Below are 15,780 nucleotides of genomic sequence, written 5' to 3'. Positions count from 1 at the left end.
ATGCAACCTCTCCACCACAGCATCCACTCCAGGACAATCCGAAGACTCCACCTGACCGGAAGAGAAACGAGGATGAAACCCCGAATTACAGAAGAAAGGAGAAACCAAGGTGGCAGAACTAGCCCGATTATTGAGGGCAAACTCCGCCAAGGGCAAAAAGGCAACCCAATCATCCTGATCCGCAGACACAAAACACCTCAAATAAGTCTCCAAGGTCTGATTAGTTCGCTCGGTCTGGCCATTAGTCTGAGGATGGAAAGCAGACGAAAAAGACAAATCAATGCCCATCCTAGCACAGAACGCTCGCCAAAATCTAGACACGAATTGGGTTCCCCTGTCAGACACGATATTCTCCGGAATACCATGCAAGCGAACCACATTTTGAAAAAACAGAGGAACCAGCTCGGATGAGGAAGGCAATTTAGGCAAGGGGACCAAATGGACCATCTTAGAGAAACGGTCACACACCACCCAGATGACAGACATCTTCTGAGAAACAGGGAGATCAGAAATAAAATCCATGGAGATGTGAGTCCAAGGCCTCTTCGGAATAGGCAAAGATAACAACAATCCACTAGCCCGAGAACAACAAGGCTTGGCCCGAGCACAAACATCACAAGACTGCACAAAACCTCGCACATCTCGCGACAGGGAAGGCCACCAGAAGGACCTAGCCACCAAATCCCTGGTACCAAAGATTCCAGGATGACCAGCTAACGCAGAAGAATGGACCTCCGAGATGACTCTACTGGTCCAATCATCAGGAACAAACATTCTACCAGGCGGGCAACGATCAGGTCTATCCGCCTGAAACTCCTGCAAGACCCGTCGCAAGTCTGGGGAAACAGCAGATAATATCACTCCATCCTTAAGGATACCTGTAGGTTCAGAATTACCAGGGGAATCAGGCTCAAAACTCCTAGAAAGGGCATCCGCCTTCACATTTTTAGAACCCGGTAGGTAAGAAACCACAAAATTAAACCGAGAGAAAAATAACGACCAGCGCGCCTGTCTAGGATTCAGGCGCCTGGCAGACTCAAGATAAATCAAATTCTTGTGGTCGGTCAATACCACCACCTGATGTCTAGCCCCCTCAAGCCAATGACGCCACTCCTCAAAAGCCCACTTCATAGCCAAGAGCTCCCGATTACCAATATCATAATTTCGCTCAGCGGGCGAAAATTTACGAGAAAAGAACGCGCAAGGTCTCATCACGGAGCAGTCGGAACTTTTCTGCGACAAAACCGCCCCAGCTCCGATTTCTGAAGCGTCGACCTCAACCTGAAAAGGAAGAGTAACATCAGGCTGACGCAATACAGGGGCGGAAGAAAAGCGGCGCTTAAGCTCCCGAAAGGCCTCCACAGCAGCAGGGGACCAATCAGCAACATCAGCACCCTTCTTAGTCAAATCAGTCAACGGTTTAGCAACATCAGAAAAACCAGTTATAAATCGACGATAAAAATTAGCAAAGCCCAAAAACTTCTGAAGGCTCTTAAGAGAAGAGGGTTGCGTCCAATCACAAATAGCCTGAACCTTGACAGGGTCCATCTCAATGGAAGAGGGGGAAAAAATGTACCCCAAAAACGAAATCTTTTGAACCCCAAAAACGCACTTAGAACCCTTTACACACAAGGAATTAGAGCGCAAAACCTGAAAAACCCTCCTGACCTGTTGGACATGAGAGTCCCAGTCGTCCGAAAAAAATCAAAATATCATCCAGATACACAATCATAAATTTATCCAAATATTCACGGAAAATGTCATGCATAAAAGACTGAAAGACTGAAGGGGCATTTGAAAGACCAAAAGGCATTACTAAATACTCAAAATGGCCCTCAGGCGTATTAAATGCGGTTTTCCACTCATCCCCCTGCTTAATTCGCACTAAATTATACGCCCCACGAAGATCAATCTTAGAGAACCACTTGGCCCCCTTTATTCGAGCAAACAAATCAGTAAGCAGTGGCAAAGGATACTGATATTTAACCGTGATTTTATTCAAAAGCCGATAATCAATACACGGCCTCAAAGAGCCATCTTTTTTAGATACAAAGAAAAAACCGGCTCCTAAGGGAGATGACGAAGGACGAATATGTCCCTTTTCCAAGGACTCCTTAATATATTCCCGCATAGCAGCATGTTCAGGCACAGATAGATTAAATAAACGACCCTTTGGAAACTTACTGCCCGGAATCAGATCTATTGTACAATCGCAATCTCTGTGCGGAGGTAGTGAACCAAGTTTAGGCTCCTCAAAAACGTCACGATAATCAGATAAAAATTCCGGAATCTCAGAGGGAATAGATGACGAAATGGAAACCAAAGGTACGTCCCCATGAGTCCCCTGACATCCCCAGCTTAACACAGACATTGCTTTCCAGTCGAGGACTGGGTTATGAGATTGCAGCCATGGCAATCCAAGCACCAACACATCATGTAGATTATACAACACAAGGAAGCAAATAATCTCCCGGTGATCCGGATTAATACGCATAGTTACTTGTGTCCAGTATTGTGGTTTATTACTAGCCAATGGCGTGGAGTCAATACCCTTCAGAGGTATAGGAACTTCCAGAGGCTCTAAATTAAACCCACAGCGTTTGGCAAAGGACCAATCCATAAGACTCAAAGCGGCGCCAGAGTCGACATAGGCGTCCGCGGTAATAGACGATAAAGAGCAAATCAGGGTCACAGATAGAATAAACTTGGACTGTAAAGTACCAATTGAAACAGACTTATCAACCTTCTTAGTACGTTTAGAGCATGCTGATATAACATGAGTTGAATCGCCACAATAGAAGCATAACCCATTTTTTCGCCTAAAATTCTGTCGTTCGCTTCTGGACAGAATTCTATCACATTGCATAATCTCTGGCGCCTTCTCAGTAGACACCGCCAAATGGTGCACAGGTTTGCGCTCCCGCAAACGCCGATCAATCTGAATAGCCATTGTCATGGACTCATTCAGACCTGCAGGCACAGGGAACCCCACCATAACATCTTTAATGGCATCAGAGAGACCCTCTCTGAAATTCGCCGCCAGGGCGCACTCATTCCACTGAGTAAGCACAGACCACTTACGAAATTTTTGGCAGTATATTTCAGCCTCATCTTGCCCTTGAGACAGGGCCATCAAGGCTTTTTCAGCCTGAATCTCTAAATGAGGTTCCTCATAAAGCAACCCCAAAGCCAGGAAAAACGCATCCACATTGAGCAACGCAGGATCCCCTGGTGCCAAAGCAAATGCCCAATCCTGAGGGTCGCCCCGGAGCAGGGAAATTACAATCCTGACCTGCTGTGCAGGATCTCCAGCGGAGCGAGATCTCAGAGACAAAAATAATTTACAATTATGTTTGAAATTCTGGAAGCGAGATCTATCCCCGGAGAAAAATTCAGGCAAAGGTACTCTAGGTTCAGATATAGGAGCATGAATTACAAAATCCTGTAAACTTTGAACCTTCATAGCGAGATTATTCAAACCCGTAGCTAAACTCTGAGGATCCATTTTCATCAGGTGAAATCAGAACCATTCAAGGATTAGAAGGAGAGAGAGACGAAGGCTGCAGTAAGCAGAGATGCTAGTGAATCAACTAATGAGCAAACTCAGGAAAAAAAAAAAAAAAATTCTCTGCAGACTTCTTTTCTCTCCTTTCTTCTGCCAATTATTTTAACCCTTGGCCGGCCAAACTGTCATGGTTCTCAATGGCAAGAGACCGTAGTAAAGCATACAAAAGGACTAGCTCTTGGAAGATGGGAACTCGAGCTGACTGTGAGCTAAACCTACCGCACAACAGTGGCCGGGTAGCGTGCCTACGTTTTATCCCTAGACGCCCAGCGCCAGCCGGAGAACTGACTGACCCTAGCAGAGGAAAATACAGACCTGGCTTACCTCTAGAGAAATTTTCCCCGAAAGGCAGACAGTAGCCCCCACATATAATGTCGGTGATTTTAGAGGAAATTGACATACGAAGTATGAAGATAGGTTTAGCAAATTGAGGTCCGCTTACTAGATAGTAGGAAGACAGAAAAGGGAACTACACAGTCAGCTGAAAACCCTTTCAAAACACCATCCTGAAATTACTTTAAGACTCTAATATCAACTCATGACACCAGAGTGGCAATTTCAGCTCACAAGAGCTTCCAGCCTCAGAAATATTCAAACACAGAGAACTGGAACAAAAATGCAAAACAAACTTAGGACTACAAGTCCAACTTAGCTGATAGTAGTCTAGGAGCAGGAACATGCAACAGAAAGGCTTCTGGTAACATTGTTGGCCGGCATAGAAATGACTGAGGAGCAAGGCTAAATAGACAACTCCCACATCCTGATGGAAACAGGTGAACAGAGGCGATGAAGCACACAAGTTCAGTACCACCAGTGACCACCGGGGGAGCCCAGAAACCAAATTCACAACACAGGACGTTCTCAATACCAAGTGTTACCTTGGAAACTGCCACAGCCAAAGTAAAGCGAAAAATTTAAATATGACTGTACATAGTTAAAAGTTTACCCATTGTTGCTAAGTTTAAAAAAAATGACTGCTACTGTTTAACAGTTAAATAAACCTGACCAGGTTTCTACTTAAAGGGGTCCCTCATTTAAAGGGATCCCGTTTAAAGAATTCGTTTTTGCTTCAAGGACATTTGGATCATGGACGGTGAACGATTCACAAACTGTCTTGTAAATGGTTTGCACCTATTTAAAAGGTGCTTCCTACTAGTTTTACAAAGAAGATTTAAAGAGACTGCTTCTAATCTTGCTGTGAAAGTTGCTTTGTTTTACAAAGACCTGAAGAAAAACCCGTTTGGCGCGGCAGGATTCCAGGTCTGGATACACGCCTTGTAGCCCGCCCAAGACCAACGTTGGGGGTTAATGATGGGTCCCTCGCTTCGTTGCTGCTGTTATAAAGTTGATGATTGACGAGTATTAAATTGCACTACCTCAGTATTGAAAGACTTGAATATTGTTTGCACCCTTAAAGGGAATGTTGACTTGTTGCACTTTGCTGAACCACTATTCCAAAGTTAGTTAAAAATTGTACTTTATATGCCAGCTAGTTAGAGTTAGTATATTAGTGAGTTTATTGAGTAAAAATAAAAAATTGAAACGTGAAGTTAGATAGTGTGTGCAGAAAGTAGTGAAAATGTCTAATGTTACACTTTTGAATCAGATGTAGGTTTAGTCTCGTTGCTAGAAAAGTTCTGCACTTTGAATAAAGAAGATGCTTGTTTTGCACTTTGAAGCCTCAAGATAGTATACCCGTAGCGGGTAATAGCTTTTCATAGTTAGTCAATTGTTTCACTGCTCTATTAAATTGCTCTATTCTTAAAAGTAGGCCTACAATGTAAATGTTTTTGCAACGTTCAAGTGTTCGCACTTCCCACAAAGGGAAGCTCCAGGTCCATTATTGTTTTACATGTTTTATAGCATTTCAAAAATTCTATGTCTTTTTGCTAATATATTGTTGTTCTTCTTTTCCCAGTCCGGGAGTACTGGATTTAACAGGGGGGGGGGGGGGGTGGCACCCCAGGGTCCTGGTCATCACAGTAGCATTGCTTTCCTCATGAGGAGAGTGATTTTACGTTTGGAGGCAAGAAGGGATAACTGTCACCAGGTAAACACAAGCATGCACAAAATTCACACTCCAGGCCACCAGGGGGAGCTTTAGATCCTATTTACTAGGTGACTCCCCATATATAAGGTAGTTTTGGAGGTAAAGGTCAGAACAGTTCTTGCCAGGAAACAGACTGGTTCAGTCTGAGGCAGAAGAGGGTTTATGGAGCTGTATAGCCGCAGTGCAGCAGCTCCCGGAAATAGATTATACAGAAAGCCGAATTGATTGCAGAGAGCATGCAGGAGAGCAAAGCACAGAGGAGGATACCAGGGGGAGACCAGCCCCGAGCAGGCTGCCTCCTTCTGAGGCGCAGAAACCGGTAGCCGGAACACCAAGGTTGTAAGGACTCTCTATGACTTACATCACAGAGCGGCAGGACAGCTGAACTTTGTGTTACCCGTCTGCCCTAATACCACGGAGACAACTTTAGGGTATGTGCACACATTGCAGATTTGCCTGCGGATTTTTCTGCACTAAATCTGCACCTCTTGGCAGAAAACGCAGGTGTGTTTTTAATGCGGTTTTTGATAGCTAAATAAAGATGTATTATTGAACAAAAAAAAAAGATTTGTGATGTTATGTCTTGTCCAACCTCCTTCTTTACATTTGTCCAACCCACACTCCATTACACATACATATAGATAGATAGAAGGAATGAGATACATAGATGTAGATAGATTTATCTATGGATAGATGTAGATAGATATATGGATAGTTAAGCTACTTTCACACATCAGGTTTTTGCTGTCAGGCATAATCCGGCGAGTTTTGAAAAAAACAGATCCTTTTTTTTCTCATAGAGTTGTATTAGCACCGGATTGCGCCTGATGGCCACACATTTAATCCGTTTTTTGCTGGATCCGTTAAAAAAAACTTTCCGTCGGACGAAGATAATGCACAGAGGAAAGTTTTTTCTATCCGGCGAAAAAACGCACAGCGACGGATCCGGCAAAAAATGTATGAAACTGAGATGTGAAATGATGAATCCGGCCTCCGCATCCGTTTTTTCATGCATTTTTTCCATTGAAATCATGCACATCTTCCATTCTCTCTCTCTCTAAAAAAAAAAAAAGGATCAGTTGCATCAGTTTTTCACTATTTGCAACGGTTCCGTTTTTTCAAAAATTCGCCTGGGAAGGGGTTAAAACCCATGGCCCCCTCCCAGGCTATATAATATCAGCCCACAGCTGTCTGCATAGCCTTTACTGGCTATTTTTTTTTTTGGGGGGGGGTCCCCCTATATTTTATAGCCAGAAAGGCTGATATTCATAGCCTAGAGAAGGGCCATGGATATTGCCCCCCCGACCCCCCCCCCACCGGCTACAAATACCAGCCCGCGGCCGCCCCAGAAATGGCGCCCGGTTAATAATGGAGAGGTGTCAATAAGACGCCTATCCATTATTAATCCAACAGTAGTGAAACAGTAAAAAAAAATAAAGACACAGCCAGAAAAAAGCATTTTATTATTCTTAATGTAACCATACTTACCATACTCGAGCGCCTGCAAAAAATTAAAAATAATAAACCGTATACTCCCTGTCCGACGCAGTCCAATTAATGAGTGTCCCACGACGATCTCCCCTATAGAATAGTGACAGCGGGTGATCAGAGCCCCGCAGACCCCCAAGAGCCCCGCACAGACCCCCGGCAGCCCGCACAGGCCCCCGAGAGCCCCACACAGACCCCCGGCAGCCCGCAGACCCCCGCACAGACCCCGCCCGCACACACATACACACACAGTCTCTGCCCACACACTCCCCCCTCTCGATCTGCAGCCTTTCACCCGCAGCTATGTGCAGATGTGCCCGACTCAATGCAAGTCAATCGGTGCAGAAACGCTGCAGATCCGCGCAAAGAATTGACATGCTGCGGAAAAAACAACGCTGTGTTTCCGCGCGTTTTTTTTCCGCAGCATGTGCACAGCGGATTTGGTTTTCCATAGGTTTACATGGTACTGTAAACCGTATGGGAAACTGCTGCAGATCCGCAGCGTCAAAACCGCTGCGGATCCGCGGTAAAAACCGCTACGTGTGTACATGGCCTTAGAGCCCGGGGCGTGCTAGAGTCCCTATAAACCGACTCAAGTCACCAGTCATACGGGTTATGTCCTATCCTATACGGGGGACACAGAGAGAGAGAAAATCTGTGAGGACCTTATCTGAAGCCATAGGCAGTAAGGGACTACACCACCACGGCGCTAGAGGAAGGCTATTGATTTCCACTCCTAACTTGCCTCCAAGCAGGCCGGACCCTGCCTATCCTGTGATCTGGTGCCCTGGACTGTGGCTGCCTGAAGTCATCAGTAAGGCTACGTTCACATTTGCGTTGCGTCGGGCGCAGGCTCAGCGACGCATGCGTCATGCGCCCCTATATTTAACATGGTGGCGCATGGACATGCGTTGTCTTGCGTTTTGTGAGGCATGCGTCTTTTTTGGCGCAAGCGTCAGGGCGCAGAGGACGCTGCATGATGCATTTTTTGTGTGTCAAAAATCATGCCAAAAATGGACGCATGCGTCACAAAACAATGCGTTTTGCATGCGTTGTGCGTTGCGTCGCCGACGCAACGCACAACAACGCAAATGTGAACGTAGCCTAAAACAGGTAAAGAGACTGCAAACTTTGTGTCCTCGTTCTTCACTGCGCCATTCACCATCTTCCATCTACACACTGGGAAGCCCTGGGGACACACTTCACCTGTGGGAAGGTATACCATCTAGCTGCCATAACATCACCCCAGAGGACCCCTTAAAGCAGCGTCGGTCCCCACTGGCCGAATACCACAGGTGGCGTCACGAACATAAACTTTATTCCCTTTAAAGACCTTTCCCCTTTTACATGGGCGCCTAGGGCCAAGGACCAGGTATCCACCATGACATCCCCCGTGAACTCAGGACCCGGTACCGAGTACCCCACGGCCCAGGCGGGGTGACTCACATGCGCGTCTCCTCCCACCATACAAGTGTATGAGAAAGGCCTCACAAGTCTAGTCGGACTGTGGTGAGATATATGTATACTCCTGGCCACATTCCCACTAGCCATGCGGGGCCTGCACCATACAAGTGTATTGAGACACATGTATACATGTATATGTATACACAGGGCACTTACGGTGACACGACGGTCCGATCTAGGAGCCAGCCCCGGAAAATCCTGACAGACTGTGAGAATTCATAGTGACCACAGATTTCGTGGACATCCCCTTTAATAGGGGTTCCTGTCTGTCACCCACCCACTCCCCTTTCCAATTCCTCAGCAAGTATGGCCCATGGTAATACCGCACATAAGTGTTCCGGCAAGGTAAAGCCTCAGTCTCACAGCCAGAGTGCAGACAAACCGCACAAGAAACCGTGTACAGCAGACTAAACACCAACCACAGTGCGGAAGCCCCCCCAAAAACCCCTTCCATCTATGGCGCCAACAATGTACTGGCATTACGGGGTGACTGACACATGACTGCAGGGATACCGAGCCGGGCGCAGCACTTAATACACCACAGCCATACGGGCCTCGGTACAAGACTCTCACTTGCACGCGGATTCCTGTCACCCTGGATGCTGGCGCATGCTCAGTCGCACTGTTCACTGCTCCAGACGCTCTGCAGTAGTTCGGTGACGCTTTGCGCTAGGACTTTTTATTGCTGTTTCTTTCTGAATAAGCGTTTGGTGAGCAAAGAGCACGAACACTGCGGCAGGCTGTTCAGGACACTGGACGCTGAAAGCTCACGCATGCGTGTTAGTCTTCCTATGACGTCATTTTGCAGTGTGCAGAACAGACCTAGAGGCAGCAGCTGAGAACGCGAGCCTGAGTAGCGCGCCGTGATCGTATAGTGGTTAGTACTCTGCGTTGTGGCCGCAGCAACCTCGGTTCGAATCCGAGTCACGGCATTGTGTAATAGCAATGGCACGGCAAGTGGGCTCTGTATATTTATATTTTTTTTATTCAAATGCATAATAGTTTTTTAATGCTCAGCTTCATCATATATGTATATGTATATATTATATGTGTATAGACATATCTGCAAGCGACATATGTATAATATATATTCAAGTGGCATGGCACGTATCTGATATCCACATATATATTTATTCTTACAGACAGAGCTAAGGAGCTAAAGTGTCACCTACATATGTATATACTTTAATGTGGCAATATAAATCATATATATACAGTAAGTGTAATCTATACATAGATAATGCTCACAGTATATATATATATATATACTGTGTATACGTGTGTATCTCTATAGAGTGCAAATTCTGTAGCAGAGACGCTGCTCCAACAGAATGTATTCCATTGTGACGTCATCAGGTTCTGTGTGTAAAGAGCAGTGCTGCAGGGGGCAGGGCATGAGAGCCTCGGTAGCTCGCCGTGATCGTATAGTGGTTAGTACTCTGCGTTGTGGCCGCAGCAACCTCGGTTCGAATCCGAGTCACGGCATTGTGTAATAGCAATGGCACGGCAAGTGGGCTCTGTATTTTTATATATTTTTTTATTCAAATGCATAATAGTTTTTAATAATTTTTTATAGTTTTTAATAATAGCACGGCATGTGGGCTCTGAATTTTTTTTTTTTCTATAATGAATACTTTTATAGTGTTATTGCAGACTGTATTATTTTACCTAGAAGTGTATGTGATGTCACATGGATCTCTATAATATGATGCTGCAGCAGGCTAGCACAGCTGACTCTGTAGCTGTTGAGTTCCTAACTGTTTGGCAATCAGCAATGGCTTCTAAAAACACAACTTGATCTGAGTGACAGTAATCAAAATGTAAGAAGCGCTGTAAGACTGTGCTATGACGTCACTGTTTTTGTGAAGCTTAATAACAGCATGACAGGGGCAGGAGTCAAGAGCCTAAGTAGCTCGCCGTGATCGTATAGTGGTTAGTACTCTGCGTTGTGGCCGCAGCAACCTCGGTTCGAATCCGAGTCACGGCATTGTGTAATAGCAATGGCACGGCAAGTGGGCTCACTTTTTTTTTTTATATTTTTATTTTAAAGGAGTTCACATCTTAATATAATGTTTTAATGTTCATTTATATGTAAATCTTTATACTTTTGCAATTTTATAAAGAAGAATTCTGGTAATAACACAATCAACTATGATCCATGAACCATAGGCAGATTCTAATAAGGGCAATCTGGACTACTGCATAGGGCACAAAGGGCAGTGTTGGGAGCAAAGCCAAACTGCCATCATTCTATTTTGTACGCCACCATCGTCAGCGCTAATCCCAAGGCACGGAGCCTTCCTGATGCTCTGCTGCCGGCAGTAGAGAATGGCAGCAAGCTACGTCTTTTCTGTGACGTGAACCAGCCAGTGCGACGACGTCGAGTAATTCCAGGACAGCCTATAAAAATAGGGCACTTTTTTTGCCTGTCTGTAAAAAATGTAAGGAGTCTGTGATTTTTTTTTAAATTTAAGAAAATGATACAGATTATATAATATATAGCCCTAAATGTGATGACTGGAGCTGCTTCTTTTTTGTGACATAAGGGCTGACACTGCCGTCACCATCTGTGGGACGGGAGAGCATTGCGCACTAGCACCGTCCACAGAGTACATCTACATATTGGCATTGGCCAGTGTCGGGAAGTTATCCTTCATTACATGCGCCGCACAGTCCAGTAGTGAACACTGCATGCTCGCAGTGCAAGAAGAAACTAAAGGACCGTCGGAATAGGGATGCAGGCCCAAGCATTGCAACAGAGATGGATCTAGGTTTTCCACCATCCGGGGCCAGAATTCAGTTTGGCACACCCAGGGGCTGGCTGGCACTTTTCAGCCTGGAGGGCAATCACAAGGCAGTGGCCCTCGAGTTGCGGTGGCCCTCCTTTTCCCGGCTTATCTCTGGCCATTGTGTAATAGAATGCAGGGTAGAGTATGTCACCATGGAACAAACAGACCAACTGTTGAGGGGGGTTTATTAACAGGAGCAATATTCTCCTCGCAGGGAGAAAACAGTAGAATATAACCTCATAAAATAACTGTGCAAATATATGGGAAGCAGTATAAGTTCCCAGACAGTCAAACAGTATAACAGTAGTAAACGGAATTTCTTGGGAAAACACTTATCAGTCTGATGAGGACTTGCTTGTAAGGTCGTCTTCTCCAATGTAGGCGCCGAGATACAGCAGCACTTGTCATCCCTCTGTTATCCGTGGGCTGTGTAGTCTCTGGGAACCCACAACCTAGGGTTTAAGGGGTTACTGTGGTGGGTAGAGGGGATGCTAGGCAAACGGGGTCCCCTGTGCTCTGAGTCTTTTGCTTCAACAGTGCAGCCTATCAAGGGAGAACGCTGCTCAGTCTATTATTGGGTCTCTCAACAGGAATCAGGGGCTCTGCACTAATACCGTGGGTACTAGGGGCCACTGTCTCTGCACGGGTCACTGTCTCTCCACGGGTCCCTGTCTCTGCACGGGCGTCAGGGCGCACCTCTCCAGTCACAGCAGAGTCCGTTTTCACGTACTCACAAGATGCAGTCTTTCTGGAAAATCTCCCTGTATCAGTCCTCCGACTGGGAGCTCTCTCTCTTCCCCGGAGCGAAGCTGCGTGTTGTTATGGCCGCTGTATCCACTGCTCTCCCAGCTGCGCCCGCTGCTCTCTCTGCTGCACACGCTGCTCTCTCTCCAGTACACGCTGCTCTAGCCCTGGAACGCCCGCCCGTCTCTAAGTCTGCCCCCAGGGAAACCTGCTGCACAGCTAAGTGGTTCCAGGCAGGGAGCAGAGAAGGTAACCCCCTTACAATTGCATTAAAGTAGCAGAGATAACAGGCTTTAAAAACATTCTGGTACATAGATATGGGAACAGAATGGAGCTTGCTGCATAGATATGGGAGCAGAACCGAGCTTACTCCAGAGATATGGGAGCAGAACCGAGCTTACTCCAGAGATATGGGCGCAGAACAGAGCTTACTACAGAAATATGGGAGCAGAACCGAGCTTACTCCAGAGATATGGGCGCAGAACAGAGCTTACTACCGAAATATGGGAGCAGAACTGAGCTTACTCCAGAGATATCGGAGCAGAACTGAGCTTACTACAGAGATTTGAGAACATAACTGAGCTTACTATAGAGATATGGGAGCAGAACCGAGCTTACTCTGGAGATATGGGAGCAGAACGGAGCTTACTACAGAGATATGGGCGCAGAACTGAGCTTACTACAGAGATATGAGAACACATCAGAGCTTACTACAGAGATATGGGAGCAGAACAGAGCTTACTACAGAGATATGGGCGCAGAACCGAGCTTACTACAGAGATATGGGAGCAGAACCGAGCTTACTACAGAGATATGAGAACACAACAGAGCTTACTACAGAGATATGGGAACAGAACGGAGCTTACTACAGAGATATGAGAACATATCACAGGAGGGTTTGATCAAGAAATACACTGATCTCAACCATGGTACCATAATAAACACTTTTTATTAGAAAAATTATTTTTGAAACAACATTTGAATGTAACTGCAAGAAAGGGTCCTGGAACCACAAAAAAGGGACTGATATACCATAGGTCACTCCCTTAAAAAAATGTGGCTGAATACTAGATATTACTATAGCTGCCCCTATTCTGTTGCACTCATAAAATTAATGCTGAATGTCAACATATAATCTCATGTAAGGAGATATAAATTCATTTGCTCATGCGAGCATATCTAAGTAGGTAGCTGCACGCTAATTCTTTTAGTTAGATTATATATATCCCCCACATTATAGAAATAAATGCAACCGTCTATTTGATATGAGGCATACCTGTCTTTAAACCACATGGGAGTGATCCTCGGCGTCCCTCTGCCCCGACGCGCGTTTCACACCGCTTCTTCAGGAGGCGTGTCTGGGCAGGGGATTAGCCAGTTTAAATATAGTGTGCCAAGTAATGATTGGGCCCTCGGTACTCCTAGTAATGATAGTTAGGTGGAGAAAAACGCCCTTCATTGGATACGCTGGTGCCCGCTTTGCATGGATATACGGGAACCGGAAATGACGTATGTACGGAAACCGGAAGTTATTACTATTGTTGCCGTACGGACTTCCTATCACCAAGGATATCTCGGCGCTTGTGCAGATATGCAGCGTCCTGTAACCAAGGAGACACAGATTCCCGGTCATCGGGTCAGAGGCGGCAGGGCGTGCTATGCACACCTCTGCGTCCTTGTTTCCCTAGCGACCGATCGCTGTTCTCCACAGGTCTGCGATTCACGCAAGCGCACATCCTAATATAGGAAATGAATGGAGGAAAAGGGAGTATAAGGTGAATTACTATTAGTGTTCATCTCTTAGTGCATTTCATTATGTGCAATTTTGCAATGATTATAAATATATAAAATACATAAAAAAGTTCATAAAAAGTGCATCTTATATCATAACTAAAGGGGTTGTGGACTAAAAGGCTATATTAAAATAGCCACTGTATTATTGTGTAAGGGCATTAAAAATATGACTATTAGTTAAAGTGCTGTGACAAAAAAACCTATATACTAATATCCTATTGATAGATAGTATTTTATAACTCTAAATTTCAAATCTATCCAAAAGATCCTATAAAATACTGTATATAGATATAAATTCTGAAATAGAAGTGCATTGCTATAGTGTCCTCTATGATAAGACCATTAAGACTAGGGGGAGTTATATCTAATATTGAGCAAACCACCGTGTATATATAACATTGCTGACTGTTGTTCAAACAGAGCTCATTAGTATGGATCATAAAGCCAAAGAAAGTTCTTGGCAAGCGAAAGCATCAAATATGTTTAAGAAAGGGGCTGGTTCTTTGCCTACTACCTCCTACAATCAACAGGAAAATGTTAAAAAATATAAGAATGCATTACATAAAAAACTCAAAATATGGTGGACAAAAGTCACCCTGGAAAATTATATAGCACAACAAATTATCCCAAGAGGATTAAGAATTCATCTATATCCCACCTTTGACTTAAACGATGAATCTCTTAAAGAAAGATGGATCAAGGCAGCCAATACCTGTTCCTTTGAATTCATCAGTATCATCGTTGAAAGTAATATAGCTACCCTAAAGAACATTGAGAGGGAGATTGACTCTCTACAAAAAATGCTACAACAAGAGCTGAAAGCGGATTATTTTCAGGAGATGATCGGTAAGTTGGAAAAGGAAATAGAAAAATGGGAAGGAGCAATCGCCCAGAATAAACAGAAAAAATATGAGAGAGATCTGGCTGACTTTGAAAATAAAAAAATCTTTAAATGGCAAATTGAAAAAGCGCCAATACAAAGGAATATATCTAGAAGCTCATCCGTGATATCCAACTCATCTCTGAGTGAGGGAGGAGAATCAACTTATAACATCTATAAAGGACCCAGGACTCGACAATATTCCAAAAAAAGAGTGTCCCACGGGAATCATACCCGGAAGGATGACTCAGTGAAGGTAATAAACCTCTCCACACATATACTAACAAATGAACAAGAGAGTGTATTACAGAAAGGTTTAAGTTTTTCTCCATCTTCCACCATAGATACTTTTACCACAATAAAGGACCTACACCTGTTTTCCAGAAAGCTGTTTTTAAAAAAAGTGCATCACAGCGAGTCAGATGAAACAATGATAGACACTGAAGAACAAGAGACATTGGAGACGCTTGTGTCACTCCTTGAGGAAAATACTGCAAGCACAAGTAAGTTCCCCATGCAATTAATTAACAAATCAACCAAATTCCCCTCACTAACTACGGCCCCGGCCATAGATACATTCACTAAGATGGTGACAATGGATATAGAGGAATTGAGGACTAAGTCTGGGAGAATTGCTGGGGACAATTTAACTCATAAAGAAAGAGTGGCCCTCAAGGAATTGAGTAAATGGGATGATGTTGTTTTCAAAAATGCTGATAAAGGAGGAAATGTGGTAATTTGGCCTAACAACATGTATGAAGCGCAAGCAGAGAAACTACTACACAATGCTTGTGAATACAAACAACTTACATACAACCCATTGACTAAATTTAAAGAAGAATTGATTGAAATTCTCACTAAAGCTTACGAAAACAACATCATCCCTAAAAAACTGCTGGATATCTATACCAAATTACATCCCAGATTGGCTACCTTCTACTTGGTACCGAAGGTACACAAAAATCCTACGGATCCGCCTGGTAGGCCAATAGTGGCTGCAAACGAG

General features: G+C 44.6%; 3 non-coding genes across 3 annotated transcripts; all 3 read left to right on the top strand.

Annotated features, from left to right (window-relative positions):
- The first annotated feature begins 9,427 nt into the window (after positions 1-9,427).
- Positions 9,428-9,499, top strand: TRNAH-GUG (transfer RNA histidin (anticodon GUG)). Its single transcript has one exon. It is a non-coding gene; the product is annotated as a tRNA-His (tRNA).
- Positions 9,500-9,980: 481 nt separating this feature from the next.
- On the top strand, positions 9,981-10,052 carry TRNAH-GUG (transfer RNA histidin (anticodon GUG)). The gene has a single exon. It is a non-coding gene; the product is annotated as a tRNA-His (tRNA).
- Positions 10,053-10,482: 430 nt separating this feature from the next.
- TRNAH-GUG (transfer RNA histidin (anticodon GUG)) lies at positions 10,483-10,554 on the top strand. The gene has a single exon. It is a non-coding gene; the product is annotated as a tRNA-His (tRNA).
- Positions 10,555-15,780: the final 5,226 nt, after the last annotated feature.

Source organism: Ranitomeya variabilis, chromosome 5 (assembly GCF_051348905.1).
Source record: "Ranitomeya variabilis isolate aRanVar5 chromosome 5, aRanVar5.hap1, whole genome shotgun sequence".
Classification (NCBI taxonomy): domain Eukaryota; kingdom Metazoa; phylum Chordata; class Amphibia; order Anura; family Dendrobatidae; genus Ranitomeya; species Ranitomeya variabilis.
This window is presented reverse-complemented; position numbering and strand designations above follow the sequence as displayed.